The 15,497-nt window shown below is 42.7% G+C and overlaps 1 protein-coding gene across 2 annotated transcripts in view; it reads left to right on the forward strand.

The window, feature by feature from the left end:
* Nucleotides 1-15,497, forward strand: part of GXYLT2 (glucoside xylosyltransferase 2) — a 109,453-nt gene that overhangs the window by 25,428 nt on the left and 68,528 nt on the right. The window lies entirely within an intron of this gene.

Consider the following 15,497-nt stretch of genomic DNA (forward strand, 5'->3'; position numbering starts at 1 on the left):
AGAGCAGAATCTGACGCAGGGCTTGATCTCACAACCCTGAAATCACACCTGAGCGGAAACCTAAGAGTTAGTCGCATAACCAACTGTGCCACCCAGGTGCCTCCATACTATAAACTTTAGAAGGAAGTCACTGCCCAGCCCACACCTGAGAAGTGAGCAGTGATGCTCTCCCTCCTTTGCGGTGGAGTATCTATACAAATTATTCGAAATTGATTGTCCTGCATGGGACAATTTGATTCTTCTCCTCTATTTATTAATGTATTCAGTCATTATATCACTATGGACCTACAGAGAGATATTTATTTTATACTTTGAGTTATAATCCTATACAACTATCATGTTGCTGGAATTGTTTCTTTATTGGCCATTAGGAGCTCTTAGAGTTGGCTTTTATTTTTTACGTACTCCGATCAGTGTGTTTTTGTTTTTTTTGTTTTCATTTCTAGTTTTTCGAGCTCTTCCTTACCTTCTTGCCCTACAGGATGCTCCAGGCTCACCTTGTATATTTTCTGATTCATTTTTTGAATCAGCCATTTCTTTAAAGAGCCCTGATTCCTCTCACTGGAGAATGGTATTAGAAACCAAGATTTGGGTACGAGACGTGCTTTTTGCTACTGGGATATCATTTCTTTTAGACACAGCTGACAGAACAAAACATGTATGTGCTTATATTAACTTACATGTTTATATATATAAATATTTCCGTATGTAACCATGTCTATCTATGTTAAGCTAAGCATTACCATATGGACTATTCTAGATTCCTTCCCTTACTTACTGGGGAGAGAGAATGTTTTTGTCTTCCCAAACCCCAGTTTTCTCCCATCTCTTTGGCTTTCATTCCTTTAAATGCCTGTAGTATGGGGGAGGAATTGGGAAGGAGGCGAGAGGTAAGATAGGATTGACTAATTGACTCAAACCAAGCAAGGCCCAAGCCCTAGTTAGAGATGAGACCGTGACTGCTCACACCACCTGGGGGAAGGCAATGTGGTAGATGTTGTGATTGACTCCTAACCTCTATTCTTCCCACCCCGCTGCAGTTTGTGGGTGGACCGAACTTCCAGAAGATGGTGTAAGCCAGGCATGGTCATCCCACCCCTTTCATGGTGTCAGCTGTGTGCATGCAGGACTAAAACATTCAATACACTCATCTCTCTGGCAACAGTAATTGGCCCACAGGTGTTACCTGACCCACATTGCTGAACCAGCCAGAAGGGAAGGACATATTTTTATTTTGGGGCAAAAGACTCCATATGCTAGATATGGACAAGGAAATAAAAGTCCCAGTTACTACCGTGATTCTTAGAGGACCAGTTTTAAGATGAAGCCATCACTCTGAGCAGTAGAATAGAGAAAGTAGGAGAATTTGGATCCTTGGTTACTGAACCAAAGAATCAGAACATCCTGATGCCTGCCCTGTCTTGGGCTCTCCGGTTACATGAATTGGAGTTGGGATGTCTGATATTTTTCTCCAAAATCATCTTACCCAAACCAGATAGTTCTTTAAATCAGAATCTCACTGGTATGAATGGAGAGAAAGGGGAAAGGTCGCGGGAGGACCCTTAGGAAAGGCGCATCCACCACACCCTGGAACAGCCCTTATGTACCCTTAACCTTGTCCCAGGTGCCAGTGATTGGATAACTTTTTGGGCCAAATTAGACCCTTTCTTAGGGATTTAAAAATTGGATCAGAAACAGTTTAAGGGCAAAGTGGCTAAGATTCAGGTATGAAATTCAGGATTGACTGCCATGTTTCCTGCATATGGAGGAAGCTGGTTTGCATTGAAAGTGTATGAATCCAAGTGAGAAGCAACACAAAGCAGCTGGCAGGGGTGGGAAGGGTCGGGGGTGAGGTGAGGGAGTCAAGTCCTGATGTTGTACTCAAGGCCAGCTTCTGCCCTTTTCTGGCTGTGCTGCTTCATCCCTCTCCTAGACTCCATGAACTGAGTTTCTTTCACTTACCACCAAGGAGTTCTGACTGATTTGGGTATGTGGTACCTGCTTTTAACATCGTCACTAAGTTCAGTAAATCGTAGCCATATTGACACAAATCCCCTGACCAACTCACAGGTGAGATTCTTTGGAAGAAAATTTGAAAACAGATTTATTTTCCTTGGAAATACTTCTCTCCTTGTTATCTCACTGTGAGAAAATAAAAGATAAAATTGTATGAGATAGGGGCGTCTGGGTGGCTTAGTGGGTAAAGCCTCTGCCTTCGGCTCAGGTCATGATCCCAGGGTCCTGGGATCGAGCCCCACATTGGGCTCTCTGCTCAGCAGGGAGCCTGCTTTCCCCTCTCTCTCTGCCTGCCTTTTTGCCTACTTGTGATCTCTCTCTCTCTGTCAAGTAAATAAATAAAAAATCTTTTAAAACAATTGTATGAGATATATGTATGTATATGTATATATATATAAAATCACCATTTAAAGTCTTTTTTTTTTAAAGGGATTCCCTATTCTTTTTTTTTTTTTAAGATTTTATTTATTATTTATTTGACAGACAGAGACCACAAACAGGCAGAGAGGCAGGCAGAGAGAGAGAGGAGGAAGCAGGCTCCCTGCTGAGCAGAGAGCCCGATGTGGGACTCGATCCCAGAACCCTGAGATCATGACCTGAGCCAAAGGCAGAGGCTTTAACCCACTGAGCCACCCAGGCGCCCCACCATTTAAAGTCTTTAAAAAAAAAAGAAAAGAAAAGAAAAGAAGAGACTTTTGTGGAAGATGGAATTCATTTTGTGTTCTTTTCCAAATCTTCCCCAGCACTTAATTTACTTCAGATTCTGAAATTCTGAAAATTGCCCCTGGAAAGAGGAATCTCTTGACTTGATGCCTTTATTGGGCCTCTGTGATATGGGCCAGCAGGGAGTGACTTTGGTATATATGAAAGTGATGTTTTGATGTTTGCCCATGATCCCTCCCCTCGACATCTTTTAGCAACATGATGAACTGAAATAGTCTAGGAGAAATTCATCATTTGTACAATTAGAATCCAAGCTTTATGTAATGGTTAGTGGAGAACACATAATCCAAAATGTGACCCCTTTTCATGGGGGAGGAAACTGAGGTCCGAGGGGATAAAATAGTAATAACGTACATAAAGCATCTAGCACAGGGATACCTCATGGGGGTCACTCAACAAATGATTCACCATTCTGAGTTCTCTGATCTTGTCCACTGTTGTTTATTAGTTAGGAACTGAATCGTAACTAGACCCAGCTAACGAGCTGAATCAGTCCTCCTCAGCAAATCATGGCTTTCTCTTAAGCTCAATGATACAATGAAATAACAGGTAAGATGCTGGCATGGAAGCATGCCAGAAACTCAGCAAACGTGAGCTGGGGCTCAGATGCAGATTAGGGCAGGCTTTTCTTGGATTATGACTTGAGGAAATCAAAACTCAGCTTCCATATATGATAAATAATACACCAGACCCAGTCTTCTGATCCTCAGTAAAAGCTAAGTGAGTAGCTGAGGGAGGACCGTGTTGACTGCCTCTTGGGGACTTGGACTGTGGCTCTGGAGAGTGTCAAGCCTGGAGCTGTGGCTCTCTCTAGCTCTGATGTCTACTGGAGGGCAGAGAGCTATGGTTTCCCAGCTCTGGAAAGTAGAGAGTGGGCAAAGGGTTCACGGGAATAGGAAGTGTTCTCAGGGAACCCAAATGCAGAATTTTGTCCACAGACACTGCTATTCAGGGCTCTGCATCTGTGGTTGGGCTTAAAGATGCCCTTCGTTTTCCTCCTCCTAGTTTTGTGAAAATTACAAGGACCTCAGTTTTCTGACCACCAGCCTTAAAGTAACAAGCTTTGATGTTCAGGTATCAGATTTTACCTTTGGGGAGAATGCATTGCTAAAAACTCCATTTTAGAAGAAACACAAGAGAAGTCGGAAACACATTGGCAGTTGGCATTTAGAAGAAACTTTTAGTTTAAAAAGTGTACTAAAACTTCAAATCTAGTTTGCAATAAGGGAGAACACTGATACCTAAAGTACCATGCTTTTTGCCACTCTGCCTGCCTGTTTTTGTCATGGAATTAAATTTTTAGAGAAAAATGAAGGCTTCTTGTATATTTCAAGTTAGTATTTAATAGTAATGGTGGTGGTAACAACTGATATTTAATGATGATTTAAAATAGCCGTGATATGGGGCATCTGGGTGGCTCAGTTGGTTAAGTGTCTGCCCTCAGCTCAGGTCATGATCCCAGAGTCCTGGGATAGAGCCCAGTGTCAGGCTCTCTGCTCAGCGGGAGAATCTGTTTCTCCTTCTCCCTCTGCCCCTCCCCCCCCCGACTTGTACTCTCTCTCTCTCTCTCAAATAAATAAATAAATAAATAAAATCTTTTAAAAGAAATTAAGCCACAATACTGTAAGAAGCATTTCCGCATATTATCTCGCTTCTTCCCTAACAACCCAAGAGGTAGGTACTATTATTGGATAGGTCAGAACACTTTCAGTTCCAAGAGATAGAGTCTTAGCTCATCATCTTACACCACTTAGTCATAAGAGGTGATTTACTGGCTCATAAAACTAGAAATTGCAAAAGAGATAAGGATTCCATCACAGGTGTTTCCCAGATTTCTAGCTGTCATGCCTCTTCCTTCCATTTCTGCTGCCTTCTGTGTGAGCCACACCCTTGCGTGGGTGTTCTTCACCTGAGAGTCCCAACAGGTCTGGGCTTGCCTTCTCCTCCTTCAGTCACTGCTAAGTGAAAAACTTCATCCAGCAAGAGTGCCAGGGCTACCTCTGTTGACCTGACATGGATCACATCCATATCCGATCGCTGATGGCCACGTGTGGGGAGAGGATGATTCAGCCCTTCCAAACTTCATGGACTGGCAACAGAATAGAAATGGTTTCCCCAAAAGAAAATTGAGGTGTTCTTACCAGAAACTCTTGGAAATGGATGCTGGTAAGAAACACCAAAACCAAATGTCCACTGTAATCAGTACACCCATTTTACAGATGGGGAAACTGAGGTTCAGAAGTAGTTAAAGCATTTGCCCAAGATGGGACAGGTAAGAGGCAGACCTAGAATTTGAAGCCTGGGCCATGTGCTTCCAGAGCCAAATCGCTTACCACCACACTGTACTGGGGAACAAATCTCGAAGTTTGAAGTATTTGATTGCTTTCTAGAATCCCTTTTGAAGAAGATCCTTTGATTAAATCTCTTTTTTATGTGAGAAATTTTTCATATTTATAAGGGGAAAATAGGATATAAATATTACCCCTTTAAAAAAGCTTTTACATATTTACATATTTATAGATACACATCCACATATATTGAGTGTGACTCTGGAAGATTATACCATTATACCAAAATGTTAACAGTGGTTATGGAATTGGAATTATGGTTCTTGCCTTTGACTTGTCTGTATTTTAAATTTTTTTCTATGAGGAATATATGCATTACCTGTATAATTTATAAAGTAAGTCGAAGTATATAAATTATCATAAAAATTAAAAATCCCTGATTGCCTGAGGCCTTGGAGGATGGAAATTAGTTGGAGAGACCATTTTTCCTCCCCTTCAGTTGGTCTTTCATGCTCATTTTTGGGCAGTGAGCTAGAAGTGTCCATTTGCAGAATATGTAATCCTCATTCTTTTCCCTCATGTCACCAGACGTTTATTTCAAACTAACACTGCTGGTTCATATTTTACAATCTCAGTAACATCTTAATTTGAGAAGAAGAGGGAGATGGAGAAATAGATTCTCCTGTGTGTCAGGAACAATCATGAGGGGAACACATGAAAAGAGAATTAGTTCAGGCAGCATCACAGAGTTAGAGGGAGAGGAGTGTAGATAAATATACTTGTGCATGATGTCAGCTGGTGAATGCATGGATTATGAAGGTGCAGTTGGTAAAGGTATGCACTGAGATTCATGCCTAGGGAAGGGGGTGGGGCTAAAATCCCATCCAGGCTCGATCACTGAGCTGAGAGACCTGAGTACAGATAAAGGGTTTATCTACCCAGAGCAGACTCCTTTTCTGAATCACTTGTGTGTGGCCCCAAATAGAACATAAGGATTAAGAACATGGGCCCTTAAGTCCAGCTCCCTGAGTTTGAGTCCTTGCATTGCCATTTACTAATCATAAAGCAGGTGTGTATGTCCAATAATGTCTCAAAGCAGACACACATACAGATATACCCATAGACGAGATTGACAACTTCGGGCTTGGAACACCTACTACGTATTAGACCTAGACTTTGTTTAGGAACACAGCCATGTTTTAAATATCATGATCCAAACTAAAAATATGCTATTCATAATTGAATGCACTTATCAAATAATTGTGTTATGCACTGCCTGCCCCCCAGCAGATTTTTGGCACTGTGTTGACACCATTTATATAATACCATGGCTTTAAGGCAAACGTCAACTTCTCGGCCTATCTTGGAAGATTAATGGTACTTGATTTAACTCCAAACCATGGGTCATTAAAAGTGATTTAACTGTTAGCACAGTCCTGAGCGTCATGTCTGGGTTTCTAAAGCGAAGGCTCTACTCCCAGCTCCCGCAGAGAAATTTTTTTTCAGGGGACGAATGTGTTCCCAGACCTGTGGTTCACAGGGAAGTTTTTAGCACCCTTTGCCACCAGCCCGTAGCGTGGATCTAATTACCCATTACCAGACTCACCTTCTAGAGGCTGAAGCAAGGTGTTTCCATTCCTAAACTGCCACCCTGGCCTCATCCGCTGGCCTTCGGCAGGGTCCAATAGCGATGGTTTCATCTGGTAGGATTCCACGCAGGAGGGAATCTCTTCTTCCCCCGGATGAGAGTATTCGATTTCTCGGAATTCATCTTCTACAATACCCCCCTCCCCCCATTTATGTTTCCTTCCCTATGAAAATGAGTTACCAACAACACTATTTTAGACTCTATTTTAAAAAACTAGGGTTTTCTCTTCAGCCTCCACTGCCTGCCTGTATCCCAGCATCAGGTTTACCTGCATTAATTTAGCTTGTCAGTTAAGGAGAAGCCCTAGTAAGAGGTAGCAGGAGACAGCTGGAAAGAGGGTCTGAGGAGAACCAATTACTCACTTTAATAATTCAGTGTGGTTTGCAGTAATAGGCTACAGAGTAAATAGCACTACACATAAGTGTTGTATTTCATTATTTATACACTCCAGAAATTGAAGTTTAATTAAGTCGTACTCTTGAGACTTTTAAGCAATTAAGGAGACGCCTCATCTTGGACAGAGTTGGGAGAGCCGCTTCCCCCTGTGAGCCTCCTCTGAATCTCATCTTGTATTTGCACAGGGAGCGGCTTGAGCAGGAACGAATGAGACATACATTTTCCAAATGGCAGTCAATGGCACATCAGAGCCATCATTCTCATGATATGGCCATACAACCAGTGTCTTGAAATGTTAAAAAAAAGTCTTGGTTAAACATAAGCGCATTTACTTATTTAATCATAGCTTGATTGCAATATAATCCAAATACCCTTTCAAGGTGTACAATACAGTGGTTTTTAGTTTATTCGCCGAGTTGGACAACCATTACCACACCAAATTTCAGAATGTTTTCACCACCCGAAAGGAAGAAACCCTGTGCCCATCAAGCCTTCACTCCACATTTGCCCCTGGATTCTTCCTATATATGGAATCAGAACTGGATTCTTCCTATATACGGAATCAGAAATAGGTGGTCTTCTGTAATTTCACAAGGTTCACAGTTCACTGTTGAAGGTTCATGCAGGTTGTGACCTATATCAGCACTCCTTTCCTTTAATGGCCAAATGATTTTTCATTTTATGAGTATGTCACCTTTTATTTATCCATTCACCAGCTGGGGGACATTTGGGTTGGAGTCTGGCTATTTGAATAATTCTGCTCTGAGTGTTTGTGTGTAAGTTTATGTGCAGACATATGTTTTCATTTCTCTTGGGCAGATATGTAGGAGCGGAATTGCCAGGTCACATCACAGTTCTATGTTTAACCAGATTTTTGGAACTGTTTTCCAAAGTGGCTGCACCATTTTGCCATCCCACCAGCAGTAGGTGAGGGTTCTAATTTCTCCACATTCTAAGTATATTTATTTTAAGGGAAACTTTCTATCACCTGACACAAATTCTCGGTGGCAACATAAATGAAGGTAATTACTGAATAAGACACTAAGAAAATGAAACAGTGTTGGTCATTTCGGACTTGGCAGTTGAAGGTTCTGTATCTGAGATCTGCTGTCTTTTTAGTTGAAAGGGAAGTTTAGGTAACATTAGAAAGGTGTTTGAAACATGTTAACACCAAGTCAAGACTTTCTTACTGACATTATTGAAAAAAAACTGGAAATGGAATGGCTTTCTCACTCAGAGGCTCAAAGTGATTTGATGCGATGTCTTAATGATAATTGCAGCTGAGACATCGCCCTTTGGAAAACGCAGAATTTGGGAGGCACGGATGCTGTATGCAAGCCCATCTCATCGTGTTTCAGCAGGCAGCTTCATGGTTATGTCATCCAAGTAACTCGGAGGTGGCAGGGGTCATGTTTGTTGTTTTTTGGGTTTTATTTTTTCTCACAGTATGTGTTTTCTAATAACTCTTGGGTAAATTTGAGAAACTGTCAAGGTTACTATATTTTTGGTAGGATAACAACTATTTCACCCAGTAATGTCATTTCTGGGTATGTAGTTGAAGGCAATAATGAAAAGAAGGGAAAAAAATTCTGTTGGCTCACAATATTTAGTACCAGACTTTTTTTTTTTTAATATGACAAAATAGTTAGTTGGAAACAACCAACAAAAGGGCAATGCTAATAAGCTCTGCTGTTTTTATTGGATGGACTAGTAGATAGCCGGTTACAATGGTACAGCTATGAAGACTTAGAAGTAACAAGAAAAATAAAAGAATCAGATGAAAAATGTGAAATAGAAAGTTGTAGGTACACTGTTAGTACAGCTATAAAAATATGTATTCAGTGGAATTTAGACCAGGACATAACATGCAAAGAAAGTTTTAGAGGGCACAATTTTTTTCCATTTACCAACATTAATATTTCAATATATATGTTATATATACGTATTTGTTTTGAGAGGGTGAGAGAGCACACGTGTGCATGCAGGGGCTAGAAGGAGAGGGAGAGAGAGAATCTCAAGCAGGCTCCATGCCCAGCTTGGAGCCCAAGACAAGGCTCAGTCTCATGACCATGAGATCATGACATCATGACCTGAGCCAAAATCAAGTCAGACACTTAAATAACTGAGCCCCCAGACACCCATGTTTAATTTTTTTAATTGGAACCTTACATTGTGTATTTTATTCTGATCTTGTTCTAAAGATAGAGATTTTGTTTGTTTACATTGCCTTAGATTGATGGTATATAATGTGTCCTTGATATAAATTACATTGATAGAATTTATAAACACCAGCTGAGGTAAGTTTTTGGAAAGAAATAAGCAAAGACCATGACAATAAAAGGGAGGGTGCTCCTTTGATGAGGTGGTCAAGGAAGCTCATTTTGCTGTTTAAAAGAGAAGGAGGTATCTACGCAAAGGGAAGGATATTCCAGGCAGAGGACACAGTAAAAGACCAGGATGTGAGCACAGCACTGGGTGTCTCAGGTAGAAAGAAGGAAAGGTGGTAGGTGCAGAAATCCCTAAACTTAAGGGTCAGGAGGCAGGGAGCATCTTCTAAATAGTGGTTGAAGTCCTGGAGAATGCTGGGAGGAATTCTGTGAGCGAGGAACTGAGCTGTTTGTTGAGTTAAGAGCACTTCCAGGAAGCTGGGAGATAATACCAACAAAGACAGAAGATAGAGAGTTTTCATCCATAGATGTCACTATGAAGACACGTCCCATGTCTAAGTGTGGCAAGAAGAACAAGGAGGATACCAGTCCAGCTCCTGCCCCAAGACTCCCGGTGGTGGGGAGGAAGAGCAGCCTCCACATGGGGGTCTGCTGGGGAGGCGGCATCCTCACAAGGCTGCCGTGTTTTCATGACGGCAAGACGTGAAGAGAATACCCTGAGAGAAGGCTGAACATGGAGTGGGTTTTCCTGAGGGTGTGGCAGAAGAGTTTGGGAGAGAAAGGAGAGATGAGGGGTCAGCTCAGATCATTAGTTCTTGGCTATAGCCCAGAACTATTGGTGATTGTGGTACAACTGTACTAATAAGCAAACTCCAGGACCTCCCAAGAACCTCTGATTCAGAATCTCTTGTGGCGTGGAGGCTTGCATGTTAACAAGCACCTCCAATGACTAGGCTGTGTGAGCTGGGTAGGGGATCCCCCGCACTAGATGGTATCTGGCGTTTCTTCCAGCACAAAACTGCAAGAGTCATGGGATTGGGGCTCAGGGCCCTAGCAGCGAGCAACAGGGAAGAAAGGGATTCAGTAAGCATTTCAAAGACTGGCTCAAGGTGAGAATATGAGAGAGGCGGAGCAAGGCAAAGGTGATTGGGAATATTTTTAAGCCCTACATTAGGACTCTTTTGATTGCAAAGCTGTAAGTTTGTTTCCATGTGGCTTCAGCGAAAGGAAATGAACTGGCTTAAAAACTAAACTGTCGGGGCGCCTGGGTGGCTCAGTGGGTTAAGCCGCTGCCTTCTGCTCAGGTCATGATCTCGGAGTCCTGGGATCGAGCCCCGCATCGGGCTCTCTGCTCAGCAGGGAGCCTGCTTCCTCCTCTCTCTCTCTGCCTGCCTCTCTGCCTGCTTGTGATCTCTCTATCAAATAAGTAAATAAAATCTTTAAAAAAAAAAAAAAAAAACTAAACTCTCTAGGGCGCCTGGGTGGCTCATTCACTTAAGTGTCCGACTCTTGATCTCGGCGCAGGTCATGATCTGAGGGTTGTGAGCTCAAGCCCCATGCTGCTTAAGATTTTCTTTCTCCATCTCCCTCTGCCCCCCTCCTACTTGTGCTCTCTCTTTCTCTCTTAAAAAATAAAAACAAAAAACAAAAAACAAAACCGTCCTCAGTTATGGTCATGTGCACCTGGATGCTGGTAGGGCCAGCAAAGATCTGACCCACCACCTTTCGGCTCTGCTTTCTACTGTGTTGACTCCCATTCAGGCTCTACCAGTGTGGCGACCAAGATGGTTACCATCAGTTCCAGCCTTACCTGGAAGCTTCTCAAAATTCTGGACAGCAAGTGTCCACCCCAGTCCCCTTTTATAAAGTATAAATAAGAATATAGTTAACCATCAGTCTGAACTATGCTACAATTCCCCACTGCCCATTCCCTGCCCATACTGCGTAATTCAAGGGGTTAAGGAGTTTTAGGTTCATATCCTGGACTTCCCTTCATCTTCGAAGGATCTCAAGTGACATTTGAGCGGTGCTGGGTGAAAGGCACACCATTTCAGTGCCCTTAAACTTGATTATTCATTGTGACCACAACACAAATGCTTACTGCCTGAAGCCTGAGGTTTTGAATGTAATGTGAGAGGTAACAGAGGGGGAGCAGCGAAGGTCTCATTAAATCCTAACCACTGATACTTGAACTGCCATCAGGAGAGGCCTTTATTTTTCTTTTTTAATACCTGTCACCAGACACCAAGAAAGACTGCAGTCCCCAGCCCCTGCTTTTTGCCCAATCACGGAAGCCTGCAGAGAAATAGCTTGTTAGGCTGCAGAGGAATGCAAGCTTTTTTTAATTAAAAAAAAAAAAAAAAGTTGTTGGGGAGCCTGAGTGGCTCAGCCAGTTCAGTGTCTGACTCTTGGTTTTGGCTCAAGTCATGATCTCAGGGTCATGAGATTGAGTCCCGCATCAGCTCTGCTCAGCGTAGAGTTTACTTGAGAGTCTCTCTCCCTCCCTCCCCCTCTGCCCCTCTCCTTGCTTGCTAATGCACACATGTGCACACAACATACTCTCTCTCTCTCTCTCGTATAAAATCTTTTTTAAAAGGGTGTTGCTGGGGCACTTGGGTGCCTCCATTAGTTAAATGTCTGCCTTCAGCTCAGGTCATGATCCCAGAGTCCTGGGATCGAGTCCTGCGTCAGGCTCCTTGCTCACTGGGAAGCCTGCTTCTCCCTCTCCCTCTGTCTGCTGTACCCCTGCTTGTACTTTCTATCAAATAAATAAATTTTTTTTTTAAATCTTAAAAAGAAAGAAAAGTAGTTCAAATAGTTTGGGCATACAAAAAATACAGATAACAACATAATGAATTTCTGTGTACCTGGCACTCATCTTAAGAAATAAAAATTTAAATCCCAGAAATAACCATTATCCTGTATTTGATTTTTATCATCCTCCTGTATGTTTATTTTTACTACATAAGTCTATGAACAACATACAGTGCTATTTTGCTTGTTTTTAAGCTTCATCTAAATGGTATCATTCTATGGGGCACCTGGGTGGCTCAGTTGGCTAAGTGTCTGCCTTCACCTCTGGTCATGATCATGATCCCAGGGCTCTGGGATCGATCCCTGCATCAGGCTCCCTATTTAAAATTAGTATTATCCTTAGGTGCCTGGGTGGCTCAGTTGGTTAAGCGACTGCTTTTGGCTCAGGTCATGATCCTGGAGTCCCAGGATCAAGTCCCTCCTCAGGCTCCCTGCTCAATGGGGAGTCTGCTTCTTCCTCTGACTCTCCCCCCTCGCATGTTCTCATTCTCTCTCTCTCTCAAATAAATAAATAAGTTTTATTAATAAAATTAGTATTTTCCTGATTACTAAGGTTAAAGTTTTTTGTTCATGTAGAAGCCCAATAGGTAAAGCTAAACGGGGCCAAGTTATTTGCAATGGGGCAGTGGTTCCTATTTAAAGACAGCTGTGCTATTGAGTTGATTGTTTGAGTACCTTTGGATGAGACCAGTTGTCCTAAATATTGAGCATAATTTAAGCAAACAAGTTTGCATGAAATCTCTTTTGTAGCATGTTTTGGCCAGATTTTTGCTCTTTCTTTAAATTGACTGTGATTTTTAGCATTATCTGTGACACATCCTTCCCATCGTTTTACATAAGTTAATTGGGAGCTGGCTTTAATAGTGGGTCTGAAAACTCGCCCACAGAGCTGAGGAAGAGAAGACATCTGAGTCCATTCAGCAGGGGTCCTTGAATTTACCAGGCGTGATCCTGATTTAGTACCTTTGCTCTGACTGTCTCCTCTGCCTGGAATGCTCCTCCCGCAGAAATGCTCATGACTCACTTCCTCACCTCCTTCAAGTTGTCATCGGATTTCTCCATCTCAGTGAGGACTTTCCCGACTCTGCACTGTATAAAAGTATCTACCAGCCTGTCAGCCACTGCCACATCCCTCTCTGCTCAAGGGTATATTTCCTTCATAGCCCTTATTCCTGGATAAATTTCTATGTAAGTTACTTAGTTACTGCTACTCCCTTCTTTGTCTTTCCCCTGCCACCCTTAGGATATAACTTCTGCAAGGGCAGGCATCTTGTACTGTTCCCTTCACTGCTGTCCTTGGGTAACTAGAACAGTGCCTGGCACATAATCCTCAGTATAGATTGGTTGATTAGTACATGGTCTGAAGTTAGCAGGAAAAAGAGAGCAGAGGAGAGCATTTCTGAGAAAGAGAGGGAGAGACAGACAGAACGCATGTGCCAAGACCTGGAGACAACCTACCAGTCTGCTAACCAGAAACTAAGACAGATGGAGAGGATGAGTATGTGTGACTATGACTGCGGTTATGAAGGACCGTCCCCCCGAAGCTGGGGGTGCTGGAGGCAGTTGTAAGAGATGTATATAGGAGCTATGATCATCAGTTTGGACTCAATCTCAAGGACATCTAGGAGCCCTTACATTTATTTTAATCAAAAGAATAACACATTCTGATTTGCATTTTAGAAGAACATCACTCTGACAGATGCTGGCAAGGATGCGGAGAAAGGGGAACCCTCCTATATTGTTGGTGGGAATGCAAGCTGGTGCAACCACTCTGGAAAACAGCATGGAGGTTCCTCAAAAAGTTGAAAATAGAGCTACCCTATGACCCAGCAATCACACTACTGGGTATTTACCCTAAAGATACAAATGTAGTGATCCGAAGGGGCATGTGCACCCGAATGTTTACAGCAGCAATGTCCACAGTAGCCAAACTATGGAAAGAACCTAGATGTCCATCAACAGATGAATGGATAAAGAAGAGGTGGCATATATATATATATATATATATATATATATATATATATATATAATGGAATACTATGCAGCCATCAAAAGAAATGAAATCTTGCCATTTACAATGGTGTGGATAGAACTAGAGGGTATTATGCTTAGAGAAATAAGTCAATCAGAGAAAGACAACTATCATATGATCTCCCTGATATGAGGAAGTCGAGAGGCTACATGGGGGGGGTTGGGGGGTAGGAAAAGAATAAATGAAACAAGATGGGATCGGGAGAGAGACAAACCATAAGAGACTCTTAATCTCACAAAACAAACTGAGGGTTGCTGGGGGGAGAGGGGGAGGGAGAGGCTGGTGGGGTTATGGACATTGGGGAGGGTATGTACTATGGTGAGTGCTGTGAAGTGTGTAAACCTGGCGATTCACAGACCTGTACCCCTGGGGCTAATAATACATTATATGTTAATTAAAAAAATAAAAAATTAAAAAAGGAAGAACATCACTCTGGTGCCAATAAGAAGAAATCAGAGGGTGAGAGTTAAAGAATAAGACTGGAGGCAGGTGGCCCATAGAGGGAGTCATCACAGTGGTTGAGGTGAGAAGCTGGTGGCTTCATTGGGTAGCACAGGGGGATGGAGAAAGTCAGACAACTTCAGGAAATACTTGGGACACCTCTAAGTGTTATTCTGTGATCTGTGAAATCGGTGGAATCCACATACCTCTCGGTGTCTAAGCTTAGCTGAGCTTCCACTAAGCGCGCTCTGAAGTGATCAAATGGGAAAGCTGTCTGACGTGCTCCACCCACCTCTTCACCTACTTCCTGGTGAGAGCACTCTGGAGCAAGACTGCCATTATTCAACAGAGCAGCGGATAATGGAGCAGTGCACTGATTGGACTGGAAGGTTTTGGAAGGAAGGTAATATTCCATGCCCAAGTTTCCCTGGCCTCCAAGTCTTTTGTGCAAGTAAATTAGTTTCATTCGTCTCAGGGCACCTTTTCCAGGCCAACTCCTTCCAACTTGCCTGCAAATGTCTCTCAGTGGTGTGTTTGAGGCTTGGCTGCATCTCCTTGTCTGGAACAAATCTTTTATTACGAGGAAATAGCTGGATGATGATTCTGGACTCTTGGACCCTATTCCCCTCTCAGCTGTTGACTCAGTATTTGATACCTTGGTCATTTTCAGCTTAACCTGCCTCCTCTCCTGCCTGTTTCTCATTAACACGACTTACATACTGGAAGCCGAATTTCAAACCTACCACCTCCGCAATTTTGAGTGAGACAGTTAGGATTAACACCTGTTTCTCAAGACTCTCCCAAGATATGACGGAGGCACACATGTTATTTTCTCTGCTCACCTCCCAGACTCGCATGATTTTCCTTTGGGGCAGTGGTCATGCATTCCACCGCAACCTAAAACCATCCAGATGATGGGAATATCATGTTGCTCGTTTCACATGGGAAAGCCACAACCCCCCCTCGTCTTG

Source organism: Lontra canadensis, unplaced genomic scaffold (genome assembly GCF_010015895.1).
Source record: "Lontra canadensis isolate GAN:19392208 unplaced genomic scaffold, GSC_riverotter_1.0 scaffold34, whole genome shotgun sequence".
NCBI lineage: Eukaryota > Metazoa > Chordata > Mammalia > Carnivora > Mustelidae > Lontra > Lontra canadensis.